The sequence below is a fragment of the Panthera tigris genome, chromosome C2 (genome assembly GCF_018350195.1).
Source record: "Panthera tigris isolate Pti1 chromosome C2, P.tigris_Pti1_mat1.1, whole genome shotgun sequence".
Classification (NCBI taxonomy): domain Eukaryota; kingdom Metazoa; phylum Chordata; class Mammalia; order Carnivora; family Felidae; genus Panthera; species Panthera tigris.
In genome coordinates, this window is record NC_056668.1 from 101,159,110 (window position 1) to 101,180,756 (window position 21,647).

Sequence of the window (21,647 nt, forward strand, 5' to 3'; positions counted from 1 at the left end):
ACTCACCCCATGGAAATAACTGTGTTTTATAAATGAAATAAAGAGTCTTAAACCTCTGGCCCAATCCAGTACCAAATATACCTTATCTTGAGATAAGATGGAATTAAGACGCTGTCATTATTCTTTTGTTGTTGTCTCTCTTTTTTTTTTTAGGTTTTAATTTTATTTTAAGTAGGCTTCATGCTCAGCGTGGAGCCCAATGGGGGGCTTGAACTCATGACCCTGAGATTAAGACCTGAACTCCTAACTAACTAAGCCACCCAGGGATCTCTATTCTTTTGATTTTAAAAAGAACACACCAAATTATGTGTGTCTATTCCTAGGACACCAGCTAAAAGAAAGAAAAATGGAATGTCTATAAATTCCATAATCATAATAATTCTTTGTTTAGAAATTATGAACATTAAGTTTTCACATATATAAAATATTATTAATAATAGAAATCTCACTGTGCCAAATGAGACAAATGAGAATTGTGGTTGGATAGTTCAATTGACCAAAAATTTGGGTTACAAAGAATAAAACAGAAGTGATAAAATAACTTTTTTTGGATTCAGGATTAATCTAATTGGCAGATGGTGGACAATTCCTTCTGTTTATGATCATTTTGCCATATGAGGTGCAGTCACAATGAGGTCTGGGCTATTCGTTTTTGAACATTTGTCCACTAAGAAGGCAAGAACAGAGCAGGTAACTTCTGTGTGCATCACACTGAATGGGGGCTGAAGAGACAATGAAACCATTTGGGCCTGTTTCTAGCTTCATGTGTGCATTTTGGTTCATTGTGATCATAAAATATTCAAGTATGGCTTTTCCAAAGAAGGGATTAGTACCTTTCACTGGACCTAGCAAAAACGGATTGAAAAAGGTAAAACAATTGCCAAAGGATAGAGAGTTAGTTTTTATTTAAACCTGTATTTTTTTCTTTTACCAAGATTCAAGCTATACATTATGTTTCAGTGCATAAAAAGATGGTGGCATGTTTCATAGAGTGGAACAAGCCATCCCATACACTTACAAGCCATCCTATACACTTACACTACCAGTAAGGTGATTATTATCCCTGCCTTATTTTTTAGGCTATCATTAATTCTTTAGGGTCATGGGGAAGTATGTGCCATTATTGGCTATGGATAGATAATGATGAGCCACAAATGATAAACAGCTGCAGAAATGAAAAAAGTAAATAATACGCTCAAGACCAGATTAAAGTAATGACAGAGATATGACTTATGAAAACATGCTTATCAGTCCTGCTTGGTCATTTTCTTTTGGATGTATTTCAACTTGGTTTAAAAGTATGTGAAATGAAATAACACTAAACTCAGCTAAGAAGTTTCCTTTGGTGGTAAAAACAGAAAATTGCAGTATAACTTTTGAATGGATCCAGTTCTTTCAAAGGAATGAACTATCAACTTTCAACTGCTTATTTAAGAGTATTTCAATCTCAGCATGGGGAGGTCATTTTGGCCTCTGAGATCTGGAATGCAGAGCTGTAGGTGTTTCCTTCACTTAGACAGACATAAATCCCAAAGTGACAGCAGCATGTTTATCTTTTACTGTATTTCCCACTGGAGTGATTCAGACTTTTGACTTAAATAGTTGTCTACAGCTTTTGAAAATTGATTTCTCCTTGATGATGAGTGAACTTGCTGACCAAACTGCTAAGGAGAAATATTTTTAGAGTAGCATTTCTTAGTGGTGTTTTATTTCTTTGACTTTGGGTTTCTTTACTTCCTTCTTTTCTTTCTTTTTTTAATGTTTTAATGCCCCTCTAATGATTTAAGCCATAGGATGCTTATTAGGAAATACATATATGACAAAAAAAATGTTGATGCATAAAAAAAAGATCTGGATTTAAACATAAATCCCCCTCCTCTCATTCCCACAATGTTATAGTTTACCTCTTCACAAGGAATCACTATCACTATCTTATTTTCTATATTTCTACATTATTACATATTATGTATATATGTATTCTCTTTTATGTTTTATAATACAAATGGTAGCATATTTTGACATTTTTATACCTCTTCTTTTTTCTGTCCTTACTTAAGAGGAGTTAATTTCATAACAAGATATATAAAGTGACAGAGGTAGCTAGCAAAGCTATGTTCAACAACCATATAGCACCTACTTTATGACTATGTTATTTAACATACTATTAAAGGACATATGGATTGTTATTATAAAACATATGCCAATAAATAATTCATAATTAATGTCCATACCCACATATGTATACAACATATAATCACAAGGTATGTTTGTAATATTTAAGTAGATGATACCTGTATTATCTTACCAGTTAATACTAGTAAAACCTTTCAAAGAGTTTGAAAAATTTACACCTTCTTCAACAAGAATAACTGGAAATGTTTCTCTTCCATAGTACATTCATTTTTAAATACAAGGTAATTCTAAATAACATTTTTAAAAGAAATATGAACAATTAAAATATAACATTAACAACTGTGGAATATAGACAAGACAAAAAGTATGTTCACTACCATTTCATAAGCTTTTTTCAGGAGGTAACATATATAAATATATATATTTACTAATAAGTTCTGAATTGTTAATAACAAAGCAAAACTATGAGAACTGAAATATTTGATTACTATTTTCTTGCCTATTTATACATAATTTCATATTTTGCATATATTCAATGTTCATAAAATATTTAGTACAGTATTAGGCACATGGTGTTATGTTTAATGTTTCATCAATGTATTTTAGATTATAAAATATTATTGGAGGGCAATAATGTTTATAGAAATTGAGAAGACTCATCTGAACTATCATTAATGTTTTTAATAGTCTTTGCTTTTTAGAGAAGTTTTAGGTTCACAGTAAAATTGAGAAGGTATCAGAGATATCACATATATCACCCACACCCACTCATATAGCCTCCCCCATTATCAACTTTCTCCACCAGAATGGTACATTTGTTACAAGTGATGAACCTACACTGACACATCATTTTAACCAAAGTCCACTTTTACAATAGGGTTCAACTTTGCTGTTGTACATTCTGTGGGTTTAGACAAATGTTTAATGGTACGTATACACCATTATAGTATCATACAGAATCCTTTCACTGCCCTAAAGATCCTCTGTGCTCCATCTACTCATGTCTCTTTCTTCTTAAACCCCTAGCAACCACTAATCTTTCTGCTGCTGCCATTGTTTTGCTTTTCCATAATGTTATATAGCTGAAATGATACAAATTGTAGCTTTTTCTTATTAACTTCTTTCATTCAGTAACGTGCATTTAAAGTTGCCGCATATGTTTTCATGGCTTGATGGCTCACATCTTTTTAGTGCTGAATAATATTCTATTTTCTTCTACCACAGTTTCTTTATCCACTAATATGCTGAACATCTGGGTGCCTTCCAAGTTTCTGGCCATTATAAACAAAGCTAGTATAAACTTGTGAGGTTTTTGTGTGGACATACATTTTCAACTCTTTGGGTAAATACCAAGGAGTGCAATTGCTGGATCATATGGTGAGAATATGTCCAGTTTTGTAGTAAACTGCCAAACTGTCTTCCAGAGACAGTTTGCATCCCAACCAGCAATGTATGATAGTTCCTTTTGCTCCACATCCTTACCAGAATTTGGTATTCTCGGTTTTCACCATTCTCATCAGTGTATAGTGGTATATCTTTGTTGTTTTAACTTACATTTCCTAGATGACATATAATCTGGAGTATCCTTTCATATGTTTTTGTGATCTATACATTTTCTTTGGTGAGTTGTCTGTTAAGGTGTTTGGCCTATTTTTGTAAATAAATATGTTTGTTTTCTTACTGCTGAGTTTTAAGACTTCTATTTTTGGATAACAGTCCTTTATCAGGTATGAAATGAAAATATTTTCTCCAAGTCTATGGCTTGCCTTCTGATTCTCTTGACATTGTCTTCCACAGAGCAAAAGTTTTTAATTTTAATGAAGTTCAGCTTATCAATTATTTCTTTCATGGATTGTGCCCTTGCTGCTGTATCACAAAGGCATCACCATAGGCAAGGTCAACTAGATTTTCTCCTACGATACCTTCTAGGAGTTTTATAGTTTTGCATTTTACAGTTAGGTCTGTGATCCATTTTTAGTTTGTTTTTATGAAGGGTATAAAATCTGTCCAGATTTTTTTTTTTTTTTTTGGCATGTGGATGTTCAGTTGTTCTAGCATCATTTGTTGAAAAGGTAATCTTTGGGGCGCCTGGGTGGCGCAGTCGGTTAAGCGTCCGACTTCAACCAGGTCACGATCTCGCGGTCCGTGAGTTCGAGCCCCGCGTCGGGCTCTGGGCTGATGGCTCGGAGCCTGGAGCCTGTTTCCGATTCTGTGTCTCCCTCTCTCTCTGCCCCTCCCCCGTTCATGCTCTGTCTCTCTCTGTCCCAAAAATAAATAAAAAACGTTGAAAAAAAAAATTAAAAAAAAAAAAAAAAAAAAAAAAAGAAAAGGTAATCTTTGTTCCATTGTATCACCTTTTGCTCCTCTGTCAAAGAACAGTTGACAATATTTATGTAAGTCTATTTCTAGGCTCTCTTTTCTCTTCCATTGATCTATTTGTTTTTTTCCCAATACCGTACTGTCTTCACTACCCTAGCAATCATTAAATTTTAGTAAGATATTACAATCAACATATCTGAAATTATTACTTTTAAAAATATTTTGGGGGTGGCTGGGTGGCTCAGTTGGTTAAGTGTCCAATTCTTGATAACAGTTCAGGTCATGATCTCACAGTTGTGAGATTGAGCCCCCAATAGGGTTCTGCACTGAAAGCCTGTGTGGGATTCTCTCTCTCCCTCTCTGCCATTCCCCTGCCCACACATGCTCTCCCTCAAATTAAATAAAACTTCATAAATATATAACATATAAGTAAATTGCCAAAATATCACCTGATGAAACCATATTTTCATGCAGTTACCAGATGAAACTCAATCTAAGGATAGATTAATGTAGGGGTAAAGCTTTCCCATCCTCTTTTGTTTAACTTATCAGTGTGTTTAATAAATTTACTGAGGTATAATTAACACATATTAGACTCCACATATTTCAAGCATACAATTTCTTAAGTTTTGACATAGGCCCGTACTGGAAATTATCATCAAAATCACAATACTGAGCCCATTTCTTATCTCCGAAAGCTTTCTCATGTTCCTTTATAATAACTGCCTCCTGCCATGCCACTCCATACCTCCTCAAGCAACAACTGCTTTGCTCTTTGCCACTAGAGTTTGTGTTGAGTTTTGTCTGAATGGGAATGTAATACATAGTCTTTTGGCTAAATCCTTTCACTTAGCTTAATATTTTTGATACCTATCCATTCTGCTGTATCAAAAATTCATTTCTCTTTATTACTCAGTATTCCATTGTATGGATACACCACAACTTGAATCCATTCATCTGTTAAGTTTTAGGCCCTTACAAATAAAGCTGCTATGAACATTCATGAGCAAATATTTGTAAGAATATAAACCTTCTTTCCTCTTAGGCAAATACTTAGGAGTAGAATGGCTAGATCATGTAACTGATATATGTTTACCGTTTTAGGAAACTGCGTAATTTTTTGAAGTGTTATGAGCTAACACTCCTACCACTAAAAATGTATGAGAATTTCAGTTCCTCCACATCCTTGCCAACACTTACCATTTTAATTTTAGTATGATCATTTTAATTTTAGCCATGTTTATATGTATATAGAGATATTACAGTTTTAGCTTTTATTTTCCAAACGTATAATGATGTTGAGCATCTAATCTTGAGCTTATCTGACATCCATATATATTTTTTAATTTTTTTCAAAAAATGTTTATTTTTGAGAGAGCGCGAGTGGGGGAGGGGCAGAGAGGGAGACACAGAATCCAAAGCAGGTTCCATTCTCCAAGCTGTCAGCACAGAGCCCAACTTGGGGCTCAAACTCACAAACCACGAGATCATGACCTGAGCGAAGTTGGATGCTTAACCTACTGAGCCACCCAGGCACACCAATCTACTTTCTATGATAAAGTCCTTGTTAAAATATTTTGCCCATTTTTATATGGTGGCTTTCTCCCCATGTCCTTTTATTTAGTTTAATAGTTCTTCATATATTGTAGTGTAGCAGGATTCTCGCACAGAGAGTCGTGACATCGGGGCTTTTCTTTCCAGGAAGCAATTTTATTCGTGCCAGCATGGCTCAGTTGGATTCGTACCCGAAGAACTGAGCCCTGAATGCCACGTGGTGTAGTTTTTTACACATTTTTTATTTATTGGTCTCCCATATATGGTAACACACAAACATGCAGTCTGATTAAGTGGTCTCATGTTACAAGTTCATGAAGGATGCCACATACACATAGAGCCAGGTTCCCTTCAGGTTTTTTTTTTCTTAGGGAAGGGACCCTACCACAGAAGATGTAACCCTTAAGTCAGGTATGCACTTTGCAAATAATCTTTCATAGTATGTTGCTTTTTCTTTTTTTTTAATGTTTATTTGTTTTTGAGAGAGAGACACACAGAATTCAAAGCAGGTTCCAGGCTTTGAAAAGCTGTCACCAGAGCCCAGACACAGGGCTTGAACCAAAATCCATGAGATCATGACATGACCTGAAGTTAGACACTTAACCGACTGAGCCACCCAGGTTCCCCTCATGCTTTATTTCTGATTCTCTTAAAGTATCTTTTGAAGAGATAAAGCTTTTAATTTTCATTATGTCCAATTTATCAATTTTTTTTTCATTGATCAATCAGTTGTATCTATGGTACCTTCGCTTAAACCAAAGCCACAAAAATTTTTTTCCCATGTTTTCTTCTGATAGTTTATACTTGTGGGTGATACTTTTGTGATCTATTTTGAGTTAATTTTTATATATGATGTGAGGTATAGATGGGAGTTCCTTTATTTACATATGAGTATCCAATTGTTCCAACACCAACTGTTAAAAAAGACTCCTTTCTTCAATGAATCTCCTTGAAACTTTGTCAAAAATCCATTTCCTAAATATGTGTGGGCCTATTTTTCAATTCTATTCTGTAACACTGATCTATTTTTCTGTACTTACACCAATATGAGATAGTTTTAATTATAATAAGTCTTGAAATAGTTTAGTGTTAACCTGCCTACTATGCTCTTTTTCAACCTTGTTATTCTAGCTTTTGCATTTCTTTATGAATTTCAGAATCAGATTTTCAATTTTGCAAAAAAAACTCTGATTTTTATTGAAAATATTTTAACATAAAGATTAAGTTGGATGACTTGACATAATAATATTAAGTCTTTTTAACCAAGAGTAGAGCAAATGCCTCCATTTATTTAGTTTTTCTTTAATTTTTTTTCATCACTGTTTTGTAAATGTGGATGTAGGTACATCTTTCCCACTTTTGTCAGATTTATCCCTAAATATTTCACATTTTTTAATGCGAGGATAAACAGTATTTTTAATTTCAATTTCTTAGTGTTTGTTACCAATATATAGAAATAAAATGTTTTTCCCCCCCTACGTTTATTATGTATTCTGCAACCTTGCTAAGCTCACTTAGTGGCTCTAATACTCTCTTATGGCTTTTCTACCTAGGCAATCATGTCATCTGTGACATGGTATCTCCAAAATGAAAGAATTTTATTTCTTTTTCTTGTCTGATAGTACTGGCTGCACCCATCCATCAATACAAAAATGAATAGAAGTGGGAGACGTGGAAGTTCCTTTCTTATTTCTGGTCTTAGAGGGAATGTTGAACGTTTAAGAAATGGACTTCTCCATTTCACTAGTGTTCTCTCTCTCAACACTCTCTTCTCTTCAATATTCTGAGAGCTTGGCTGCCTTTGTGTTGCTGGACTCTGAGGTTGGTCAACTGGGCTCAGTTCCCCCTCAGTATACCACACACACGAAGCTGTCTCAGGGCACTATAAACTGGGTTAACTGTAAGGATCACCTTCTCTTTTTGTTCTTTCAAGAATTACTCTCCTTTACCCCCTGATTCCAGTGTCTTAAAGACCTATTGTTTTAGATATATTACCTGTTTTATATTTTGTTTTAGACAAGAGGGAAAACACCCATCCTGTTACTTCATTTGGGGAAAAAGGAGAAATTCCCTCACTGTTTTTTAGGAAATCAAAACTACAGTTAAATTATTTTTAAACGTGTGAATTGTTAAAAATTCCAAGATTGTAAAATCAATATAAATTGTTATAAATTCCAAGATAGTGAAATCAATATTGATACAGCCATTCATATTAATGACATTATAGATTAATTTCTATTTGTATCCCTTTTCATGAACCATAATCCATACTATATTAGAAAAAAACTGTTATCATTAATTGCAATATAGCAGTAAGCTACAGGTCAGATGTGCAAAATTGTATATCAATTATAAATAACACATTAATTTTTATAAGTATATTAAATAATATAGTTATTTTTAGTATTTAATAATTTCCAGAATCTAAATATTTCCCCAGAATCTAAAATACTGAGAAACTTTCCTCTTCTTTTTCTTCAGTTTCACTAAAATATGTTTCTAGGAATGTTTCTGTACTAATTCAAGCAAACTTTATAATTTTATATAAAGACACAAAATATCTCTTACAGAGATATATTGACTAATGTAAGAAAAATTGTATCTTTAGAGTAAAATTGGCTAAAACATTTTACCTAAGTCAAACATCCATTTGCTCTACAAAGTAGAGCAGTGACTCAATATGTATTCAAAAATTCATATTTATTCAAATCTCCATCCATAATCACCTTGAAGATACAGTAGTCTCTCTTTAACAAGCTAAATTTACCACTCATTTTTCTATTATGTTTTATGTTAGAAAATGTGAGACTGAAAAATATTTAAATGAAAATTACATTACTTTAATGATACTATATTTCTGAGAAATATAAGAGAGCATTTGATAAGCTATTCAGCATTAATTATTTTAATAACTTAAAAATAATACAATATTTCATAATTCAATATTGGAGAAATATCTAACATTCTTGGTGTTTTCAAAGACTCTTAAACTTGAAAGGATATTAAAAATGCAAAGTAATTCAACAGTATAAAATCTACATCCCACATGCATAAACTAAATGAATGCTTCAATACTGTACAAGCCTTAATACTCAAATTATAAATTTGTGTTGAATTTTTATTTCATTTTTACCTTATGTGTATATAATAAATCTCCTAGAATCTCATGTTCTCATTATGTTCTTTTAAAAGACATTTCAATCTGAGGACTAGGCAATGATATATTATTTAAAAATAGTGACTCTATACATTTCAATATATTCAGTATATTTTCAACAAATATTACATTATCTCTACTGCATTTTAAAATTAAATATTATTGTGATGTCGATTTTTAGAAAATTGTTCATGTTTGCTCCTCTATTCCTAAAATTAATCATTTTAGGAGTGCTGTGCCAAACCTGCCATTTTTGCACTCTCCCTGTTACTTTTAGAGGATACATAACTTTCTATCAATATGCCTCAGAAAATAACATGATTCCAAACATTTACACTTTAGTACATTTCACCAAAGCTTTTGCCACCTACTGAATTAGGCATTTACAATTAAATGCTGAATACATAACATCAGATTTACCTTCTATGATAGAATGATGAATTCTTGGTGAGAAAGAATTTTTGTACAAAACAAGGAGTTATTCAATCACAAAACATAGCAAGCTAAATTTGTGTAGGAAGTCATTCTACCTCTGTGCACACAGTGTTTATTTAACAAGATGGACCAATTTACAAGATATAATAGTAAGAAAGAAAGAAATAGAAATATAACACCTTTACCTTCCCTTTAGGTCTTTACTAAAGGATGAGGAAGAGTTGCCCTGTTTTATTTGAAAGATGAATTTCAATGAATTAAATATATCCAAATGATTAATTTTGTGGTTCCTTTACTTGTGTTCATAGCATCCCTCTGGTATTGGTAATCCAAGAGACCATTTTCGTGAGGAATTTGCTAACTTATACTTGGGAAGATGTTGCATAGCAATTCACTATTGTCTATTCAAAACAATTTTAATTAGTTCCAGTGTTAGAGACAGTGTAATTCCTTAATGAAACTATACACGCTGCTCCATTTGCCTTTTAACAGTTAAAAGTATTATAGCAACCTCATTCTACTTTTTCACTAAGGAAGCCTGCCAGCTGTAGTCCCAGTACAATTATTGCTTTCACAAAGTGCTCTAAATCTGTCAACAAGAAAATACACGAACTACTGCATAATAAAGCTGTTAAGAAGGTGACCCAGTTGTTACACCACAACTGCTTCCTCTGGCAGAGATATCCAGGCAAACGTGCTGATTACCAGTGTCTTGGTACCAACGCAATTAGGAAGAACTTTTCTTTTTTCTATTATATAAGAGGTGATTTTAATGGTTTTAAAATTATTTAATAATGTTTTCACCCAATTACAGAGATGAAAATTTAGGAATGGAGTTTTAATAGAAATATGAGCAACCTCAAATTCTTTAAATACTAAAAGTATCTCTATACTTTCCCTCAATTTTGCTGTGAGCTTAAAACTGCCCTAAAAGAATACAATCTATTTTAAATAAACAAACAAATAAATGCAAGTTTAAAAAAATAACAAAGAGGAAAGGAAAAGCATTTATTAAGTGCCTCTCATATATCTAGTCTTATAGTTAATATCACAATATATACTATTTCACAATAAATTTAGACTTAACACTAAGTTATTTTTCACATCTCAGTTCCTTGGGAATTTGCCCAAATATGGCTTTAAACTAGACATGGCATTACACATAGATGAGAAAAGTAAAAGTTAACTCTTATTTTCTGTATCTGATCTGTTATTTCTCACAATTCCTGACAACATAACTAGGGAAAAATTAACTTTTAAACTAATCAATTGATTAAATTCAACAATATAAGAATGCATTAAACAATCTTATTACACAGAAAAAGCATGCACAAATCTTGGAGATCCAGCTTAATGAATTTTAACAGAGTACATCCATGTAATCACCCAGATCAAGGCTTCAGGTGGTAGCCATGCATCAGTGAGTGCATGTTACCTATGATGAAATTCGCAGAACACCATGGCTTCTATAGCAGCCAAGAACAACTCCATTCAAATGCAATCCCAGTCAAAATACCAGAAGGTTATTTTATAGATATTGACAAACTGATTCTAAATTTTATAGGCAAAAGACCTACACAGCCAACATAATATTGAAGTACAACAACAAAACTGGAAGACTGATGTTACCCAACTTCAAGACTGACCATAAAGCTACAGTAATCAAGACAATGTGGTATAGGCAAAAGAATACACATACAGATCAATGAAACAGATTAAAGATCCCAGAAGTCAATGAAATACAGTCAATGATATCTGACAAGGGAGCAAAGGCAATACAATGTAACGAAGATGGTCTTTTTGGCAAATGCTGCTGGAATGACTGACTGGACATCCACATACAAAAAGACTAATCTAGACATAGACCTTATACCGTTCACAAAAATGACCTAAAAATGGATCCCAGACCTAAATGTAAAATGCAAAACCATAAATTTCTAGAGAATAACCTAGGAGAAAACCATGATGACCCTGGTATAGGGATACCTTTTTTGATACAAATCCAAAGGCACAATTCATAAAAGAAGTAATTGATAAGCTGGATTTAATTAAAATTTTAAAAATCTGCCCTGTGAAAGGCAATGTCAAGAGAATGAGCAGACTGTCTACAGACTGAGAGAAAATATTTGCAAAATACACAACTGATAAAGGATGGTCATCTAGCAGTCACCAAAACTCTTAAAACTCAATAATAAGGAAACAAACAATCATATTAATCAAAGGGGCAAATATTTTAACAGACACTTCACCAAAATAGGTATACAAATGTCAAACAGGCACATGAGTAGATGCTACACTTCATATGTCCTCAGAGAAATGCATATTAAAACAACAAATGGATACCACTAACACACCTACTTCAGTGGCCAAAACCCAGAACACTGATGACACCAAACGCTGGCAAGGACTTGGAGCAATGGGAACTCTCATTGATTGCTCATAAAAATGCAAAATGGTGTATACAGCCATTTGGGAGACAATTTTGTGGTTTCTTAAAATATTAAACATATTCTTAAAAAAAAAACATAATCTTACCACACAATCCAACAATCTTACAAAACCTGGACAGAGCTGGTTATACCAGCTTTATTCACAACTGCCAAAATGTGGAAGCAACCCAGATATCCTTCAGTAGGTTAATGGTAAAATAAACTGTGATACATATGGAAAATGGCATCTTTTCAGCACTAAAAATAAATAGGCTATCCTACCAAGAAAACACATGAAGACCCATAAATGCATCTTACTAAGTGAAAAGAGCCAACACGAAAAGGCTACATACTGTATGATCCCAACTACATGACATTCCAGAAAAGGCAAAACTATAGAGACGGTAAAAAGATCAGTGTTTGTCTTCATGAGGTCCCAATAGTTCATTTTTGCTTTTAATTTCCTTGCCTTTGGGGATGTGTCAAGTAAGAAATTGATGTGGCTGAGGTCAGAGAGGTTTTTTCCTGCTTTCTCCTGTAGGGTTTTGATGGTTTCCTGTCTCACATTCAGGTCCTTTATCCATTCTGAGTTTCTTTTTGTGAATGGTGTAAGAAAGTGGTCTAGTTTCATCCTTCTGCATGTTGTGTCCAGTTCTCCCAGCACCATTTGTTAAAGAGACTGTCTTTCTTCCATTGGATATTCTTTCCTGCTTTGTCAAAGATTAGTTGGCCATACTTTTGTGGGTCTAGTTCTGGGGTTTCTATTCTATTCCATTGGTCTATGTGTCTGTTTTTGTGCCAATACCATGCTGTCTTGATGATGACAGCTTTGTAGTAGAGGCTAAAGTCTGGGATTGTGATGCCTCCTGCTTTGGTCTTCTTCTTCAATATTACTTTGGGTATTCCGGGTCTTTTGTGGTTCCATACAAATTTTAGGATTGCTTGTTCTAGAGTCGAGAAGAATGCTGGTGCAATTTTGATTGGGACTGCATTGAATGTGTAGATAGCTATGGGTAGTATTGACATTTTCACAATATTTATTCTTCCAATCCATGAGAATGGAATGTTTTTCCATTTCTTTACATCTTCTTCAATTTCCTTCATAAGCTTTCTATAGTTTTTAGCATACAGATCTTTTACATCTTTGGTTAGGTTTATTCCTAGGTATTTTATGCTTCTTTGTGCAATTGTGAATGGGATCAGTTTCTTTATTTGTCTTTCTGTTGTTTCGTTATTAGTATATAAGAATGCAACTGATTTCTGTACATTGATTTTGTATCCTGCAACTTTGCTGAATTCATGTATCCGTTCTAGCAGACTTTTGGTGGAGTCTATTGGATTTTCCATATATAATATCATGTCATCTGTAAAAAGTGAAAGCTTAACTTCATCTTTGCCAATTTTGATGCCTTTGATTTCTTTTTGTTGTCTAATTGCTGATGCTAGAACTTCCAACAGTATGTTAAACAACAGCGGTGAGAGTGGACATCCCTGTTGTGTTCCTGATCTCAGGGGGAAAGCTCTCAGTTTTTCCCCATTGAGGATGATATCAACTGTGGGCTTTTCATAAATGGCTTTTATGATGTTTAATTATGTTCCTTCTATCCCGACTTTCTCGAGGGTTTTTATTAAGAATGCTGAATTTTGTCAAATGCTTTTTCTGCATCGATTGACAGGATCATATGGTTCTTATCTTTTCTTTTATTAATGTGATGTATCACGTTGATTGATTTGCGAATGTTGAACCAGCCCTGCATCCCAGGAATGAATCCCACTTGATCATGGTGAATAATTCTTTTTATATGCCGTTGAATTCGATTTGCTAGTATCTTATTGAGAATTTTTGCATCCATGTTCATCAGGGATATTGGCCTGTAGTTCTCTTTTTTTACTGGGTCTCTGTCTGGTTTAGGAATCAAAGTAATACTGTCTTCATAGAATGAGTCTGGAAGTTTTCCTTCCCTTTCTATTTCTTGGAATAGCTTGAGAAGGATAGGTATTATCTCTGCTTTAAATGTCTGGTAGAATTGGGACCTCATGAAGATAAAAAGCTTCTGCACTGCAAAGGAAACAATCAACAAAACTAAAAGGCAACCAACGGAATGGGAAAAGATATTTGCAAATGACATATCAGACAACGGGCTAGTATCCAAAATCTATAAAGAGCTCACCAAACTCTACACCTGAAAAAAAAAATAACCCAGCAAAGAAATGGGCAGAAAACATGAATAGACACTTCTCTAAAGAAGACATCCAGATGCCCAACAGGCACATGAAAAGATGCTCAACATCGCTCCTCATCAGGGAAATACAAATCAAAACCACACTCAGATATCACCTCACGCCAGTCAGAGTGGCCAAAATGAACAAATCAGGAGACTATAGATGCTGGAGAGGATGTGGAGAAATGGGAACCCTCTTGCACTGTTGGTGGGAATGCAAATTGGTGCAGCCACTCTGGAAAACAGTGTGGAGGTTCCTCAAAAAATTAAAAATAGATCTACCCTATGACCCAGCAATAGCACTGCTAGGAATTTACCCAAGGGATACAGGAGTGCTGATGCATAGGGGCACTTGTACCCCAATGTTTATAGCAGCACTTTCAACAATAGCCAAATTATGGAAAGAGCCTAAATGTCCATCAACTGATGAATGGATAAAGAAATTGTGGTTTATATACACAATGGAATACTACATGGCAATAAGAAAGAATGAAATATGGCCTTTTGTAGCAACGTGGATGGAACTGGAGAGTGTTATGTTAAGTGAAACAAGTCATACAGAGAAAAACAGATACCATATGTTTTCACTCTTATGTGGATCCTGAAAAACTCAACAGAAGTCCATGGGGGAGGGGAAGAGACAAAAAAAGAGGTTACAGAGGGAGAGAGCTAAAGCATAAGAGACTCTTAAAAACTGAGAATAAACTGAGGGTTGATGGGGGGTGGGAGGAGGGGGTGGGTGATGGGTATTGAGGAGGGCACCTTTTGGGATGAGCACTGGGTGTTGTATGGAAACCAATTTGACAATAAATTTCATATAAAAATTTTTTTAAATAAACCCAGAAAAAAAAAAAGATCAGTGTTTGCCAAGGGTGGGGGCAAGGGTCAGACGGACAAGCAAAGCACAGAGAATTTTGTGGGTAGTTAAAATATTGTGTATGATATATAATGATGAATATATGTCAATATACATTTATCTAAACCCATAGAATGTATGATACAAGTCAACACTAAAGTAAAATATGGACTTTGTGTGATTATGATGTGTCAACATAGGTTCACCCTTGATAACAAATGCACCAATCTGATATTGAATTTGTGTGATGCTGATATTGAACAGGCCTTAAATATGTAGGGATAAAGGGTATACGGGAAATCTCTGTGTCTTCCTCTCAATTTTGTTGCGAACTTTAAATTGCTCTAAAAAATAAAGTCTTAAAAATTTTCCTTTCTGTGTAACCAAGAAAATAATTTAAATAACTGGTAATTTCCCAAACATTTAGTTATCTTCCCTACCATCCAACTCTACAATACGTTGTTTTTCTAATTAATGATCTCTAATATTGGTACAACTACTATTATGTACTTTCAATCTTGGGAGATGAATAAGGGGAGACAGGCCCCACAAAACTGTAATGAAAGAAATAAGCAAAATTAACTAATTGTATTAACTACAATGAAGGAAATACTTGAATGCAGACAATCACATCCAAAATCTGAGCAATGCCATAAGGAAAAATAGGGGGCGTGACTGCTTCGATTAGGAGAGTGATTGAAAATCTCTGAGAGTATATATTATTTAGATTGAAACCCGAGAATGAGAAAGTGTATCAAGTAAAGAAAAGTTTAAAATTCTCAAATTGAAAAGAGCCTGCACAGAACTGAGTTAGGAGTCTGGTGGCCTGCTCTAGTAACCACAAGAAATCCAATGTGGCTACAGGCACATAAAATGGGGCTAGAGGATGCCAAGGACTAGTTAATGCACAGCCTTGGGGGCGGGGAGAGACCTTTGGAGTTTTAGGGGGCAGGGAGAGACCTTTGGAGTTTTACGCAGTAGGATAAATGTGAAAAAAATAGCAGGAAATGACTCGATCTGAGTTATATCTAAGCAGTTCAGCCTAGTTTCATTGTGGAAAAGAAACTAGGGGAAACAAGGATGGAAACAGAAAGACACTGTCACAGAAGTATCGGTGGAAGGTGTTGAGGCCTAGTCTAGAGCTATAGCAATGGATTTAAAAAGAAGCCAATGGATTTTCAAAATATTTTCAAGACAACATTGTTAGGATGTGTTGACAATTTAGATGTTAGACAAAAGAAAGGGGCAATCAACAATGAATCTCCAGTTTTAGCTTGAAAGACTCCGTGAACTGTGGTGCTGTTTCCTGTGATGAGAAAGACAGGATGGAATGGGGGAGTTTGGTAAGTTAAGGACAATCAAGAATTCCCAATGCACACAGTGAAGACATCTGTGATATAATTAAATGGACACCTTAATGTGGAGGACAGGAAAAGTCTGAGACACGGATGTGAATTTAGAGTTTCAGTACATATATGTAAAACCATGGAAAAGAACAAGATTGCTGAAAAGTATAAAGATCATGAATGAAACACTGATGCAGAAGAAAACATGAACCAAGTCCTTCCCTGATTACAACAATAAGCTTAGTCTATATCATGGTGGAAGAACAACACTGCAAAATCTCAGTGACCTAACAAAAGTCAATGTTTATTTCTTGTCCTTGATACATATGTTTTTGTGAATTAGCTAACGCCCTGGTCTGTCTGCATTCTGGGACTCTGGCTGAACAATTGGTGCTTACCCACTCTCTAAAGCTTCTGCTTAGAAGTGCTGCATATCACATCTTATTGAACAAATCACATCAAACATGCAAGACTGATATCAATGGGGTAGGAAATATACCCCTAACTTACAGAGGAGCCTACTGGGAGAGGATGCAAACATTCTGAACAATAAAATCTTCTTCGGGCATGAAACCCTAAACACTCCAAAATTATGTATCTTGAGCATTTTCCTCTATATTCACTTAATATTTCATTACTAAGTACTTGGAGTGTCTTTATTTCCTTTTTATTGTTATCAGAATACATATGGCAAATGTTTTAAAGCACAGAGAAAGGCTCAGACTGCCCAGTAGCCATCTCCTGTACCATTTCTCCCCACCACTAATCCCATTTCCAGTGGGCTAAAATTTTTAATTCTACTTCTCATCAAAATGTAAAATTTGCGTCCACACCTAACATATGCTCTTGTCCGTTTGATAAATAAAACCAGTAATATTGCTTGTCTGTCTACAAATAGTATTTCTTTTACTCTTGGGCCACAACTTTGGTTATTAATCGAATACCTTAATTGCCATTAACAGCAGCATTTATTAACACTGAATTCCAAAACAGTTGTTAGTATATTTAGTATTTGCCTATTTACAGAACAGAAAATAAACAAATGTGACTATCTTTTTTCTGTAATTTTTACCCATTAACTTCATATGATTATAAATTGGGTTATATGCTGCTTTACTTTTCCACAATAGATCAATTACTTTCCTTTGCTAAAAGGGACTATTTTAAATATTTTGTACTCTTGCATGGAAATCTCAAGGGTTTGCACTGCACTCTTCAAAATATAAATACTTTTAATTTGACTGGCTTATAGAAAAATTGATTTTCTCTCTTTTTGAAAAGGACTGTTGAAAATGGACTGGGAATAAGTGAAAACAGCAAACATACTCCTTCTGGTTCCCAGGAATATCGCAGGAAGTATGAATTGGCTATGTGTCTGCCCCTATAGAATTAGACAGAATGTATTTGTTAAATTGTGAAATGCTTTCAGGCTGCAGTCAAAAAGCTGTTTAAGAGTATAAGAGAAATTAGGGAATTAGGATCACTTTTTTTTATGTTTATTTATTACTTTTAAGAGAGAGAGAGAGAGAGAGAGAGAGAGAGAGAGAGAGGGCTTGTGAGCAGGGGAGGGGCAGAGATAGAGGGACAAAGGATCTGTGATGACAGCAGAGAGCCCAATTTGGGGCCCAAACTCATTAATCATGAGATCATGACCTGGGCCAAAGTTGGACGCTTAACCCACTGAGCCACGCAGGTGCCCCAAGGCTGATATTTATAAATTCTATGCAACAGAAACATTTTTTGAGTTCAGAATTAGTCATAGAGATACTTTTCCTTGCAAAAATCTAAGAGTCAACAAAATCATCCCCACCATAGAAACTAAGTAAATGAAACTGAGCAAAAGTCAGAGCAATAACAGTAGGATGATGCTACAGAAGTAAGGGAGTCTTTGACATTATTCTAATTAGCAAGGGAGACAAAGGGTTCCCCTTTTAGGACTCTGAACAAGGAAAACAGAAATTAAACCTTGTCAATACTTAACCTGTCATTGAGCAATACAAGAAAATCTCTCTAGCAGACTCATTCAAAAAGAGACATAGAAGAGATTAAAAGAAAGTGCTGAAGGGTATACTCTAACGGAATTACAAGTTTTGAACACACTATACACCTAACTGTATGTGGTTAATATTCTATAATGCATGCATGTTTGGGCATGGTCACAATAAATTCTCAAGGTAAGTAATTCCTCCAAGTAGTTTTAAAGACAGATATAGCAACTGCAAATGCCTTCCCCCAAATCTCAATTTCAATACAATATGGTGAAAACTAGGAACAAGCCTGGTAAGCATCATCCCTTATAGAATTAGGGTCTCAAAAGGCTTTCTTCTTTTAGCTTAAATGCATGTTGTCAGGGAAAAAGGCTGACTAAAGGTATGCATTCTACTTTTTTTTTTCTATACAATCCACAAAGAATAAATCTTTGAAGGTTATATGAGTAACACTTTAGGAACTCAATGCATTTTTTACAGATTATAGTAGTATGTTGTGCTTCCAGAGTTATTCCACAAACTTCACTCCCATTTGTTAAAACCTGGGAAAATTCTGTAAGATAAATACAAGTAACCCAGCATAATCAGGAACTACACATCTAAGGATTTATCATCTCTAATATTTTCTGCTATAAAGAAATTTAAAGAAAATCCAAGATATTTTACTAAACTTTGCAATTCCAGAGTAAAAGCACATTTTAAACACATTTATAAACACATTTCCTTGATTCAATGTATATTAATCTGATTTCTGAAAATTTGGCAAATTAAATAACAATTATTGTCACCTTTTCACTTATTTTTTAAAATTTTTAATGTTTTATTTTATTTTTGAGAGAGAGAGAGAGAGAGAGAGAGAGACAGACAGACAGAGCATGAGTGGAGGAGGGACAGAGAGAGAAAGAGACACAGAATCTGAAGCAGGCTCCAGGCTCCGAGCTGTCAGCACAGAGCCCGATATGGGAATCAAACTCATGAAACGTGAGCTCATGACCTCAGCCAAAGTCAGATGCTTAACCATCTGAGCCATGCAGGTGTGCCTTCACTAATTTTTAAAAACAAAACAAAAAACCTGGCATTAAGCTATGACATATGTTTTGTACATACAGGAACCAAATATTTGCTTGTTTTAATTTTAGTTCTGAGCAGGCAAAAACAGGAGATAAAGAAGCAGATTTAGAATTTAAAAATAATTATTAAAATATTAGAGATTGATTGATTGCTAGATGATACAGGAAGAATTTATAGTCAAGAATATCAGTGGAGTGGGGAGAGAGGAGCTCACCGATGAGGGACCCTAGTGGCTCAGAAGCTAGAAGTTGGCCTGGTTGGGGGCAGAGGGGTAGAAGACTGCAGTCAGGAAGCCTGAAGGAGCTGTAGGGGGTTAGAGTGAGATGTGCTGAGGCCTGGGGCCAACTTCACTCTGGACTTGCCTACTTGTATGTTTAGTTTTGGTGTTGGGCACAGGTCTCTGGTCTTAGAAGGCAGGCGGCTCTTCCCTGAACTAAATGATGCTTGCAGCTCCTATACTATATCAAAGGGATGGGGAGTGGGATACAAATACACTGGGTTACAAGTAAACCTTTTTTCTGTTGATAATAAAAAAAAATTATTCTCTCTTTCTCAGGCGTGATCCAAAGAATCCTTTTCTCAACTCTACCTGGACCCAGAATCTTGAACAGCCTACAGCCTTGCTTCTGATGGAGCTTTCATATTCCACTGTTAATATGGGCTGAATTGTATCTCCTCAAAATTTATAGATTGAAGCTCTACCTCCAAGTACCAGAATGTGACTGTTTGGAGACAGGGTCTTTATAAATGTGATTAAATTAAAATGAGGCCATTAGAGTGGCCCTAATCATCTGACTGGTGTCCTTATGAGACGAGGAAATTTGGACAACAAAGGAAGACATCAGGAGTGCATGTGCACAAAGAAAAGACCATGTGAGGCACAGTGAGAAGGCAGCTATCAGCAAGCCAAGGAGAAGAGTCTCAGGAGAAGCCAAATCTCCTGACACCTTAATCTTGGACTTCCAGCCTCCAGAACTGTAAGATAATAAATTACTATTTAAGTCACCCAGTCTGGTATTTTGTTATAGCAACCTGAGCTAATACAAATGTTGACCTGGGAACAGGTCAACAGCTGAATATCCTATGAGATACAATCTCAAACCGTTTAAAATACTGAAACTAGGAGAAGGAGAGGGGACAGTTGATAAGTTAGGTGCTCCCCAAGTCTCACTGTTTTATTGAAATAAGGGACTCAGCATTCTTCTTTAAGTTATTTAAAAAATTCAGGTCTTTGGGGCCCCTCACTGGCTCAGTTGACAGAGCATGAGACTTTTGACCTCAGGGTTGTGAATTAGAGCCCCGTTTTGGGCATGGAGCCTACTTAAGAAAAAAAAAAAAAAAAAAAAAAAAATATATATATATATATATACAGACATATATATATATAGACATATATACACATATATATATACATGTATATATGTGTATATATGTCCATATATATATATATATATATATATCAGGTCTTTTTTCTCCCCCAGGGCAGATGTAATGGCTTCTTATTTAATTGAATTTTCTTTTTAAAATATATCCTGGGGCACCTGGGTGGCTCAGTTGGTTGAGCCTCAGACTTCAGCTCAGGTCATGATGTTGTGGTTCATGGGTTCAAGCCCCGCACTGGGCTTGTGCTGACAGCTCAGAGCATGGATCCCGCTTCAGATTCTGTGTCTTCCTGTCTCTCTGCCCCTCCCCCACTCTCACTCTGTCGGTCTCCAAAAAATACACATTTAAAAAAATTTTTTTAATAAAAAATTATTAAAAATATATATCCTTTGTGGAGCACCTGGGTAGCTCAGTTTGTTAAGTGTCCAACTCTTCATTTCTGCTCAGGTCACGATCTCACAGGTTTGTGATCTCTGCTCTGGTAGCGCAGAACCTGCTTGGGATTCTCACTCTTCCTCTCTCTCTCTCTGGCCTTCCCCCCACCCTTTCTTAAAAGAAAAACTTTAAAAATAAATAAAATATATCCTTTGAAGCAAATGTTTATATTCTGACAATGTTAAAGTTTTCATGTGGCATGCATTCTTATTGATTAGGAAGATGCATATTTTGCCCAAAAATCATGGAGGATAAAAATTATTTTGAGTGTTTTATAATACCTGAGTGTCTTCCTTTTTATACTCTAATTTGAAATCTT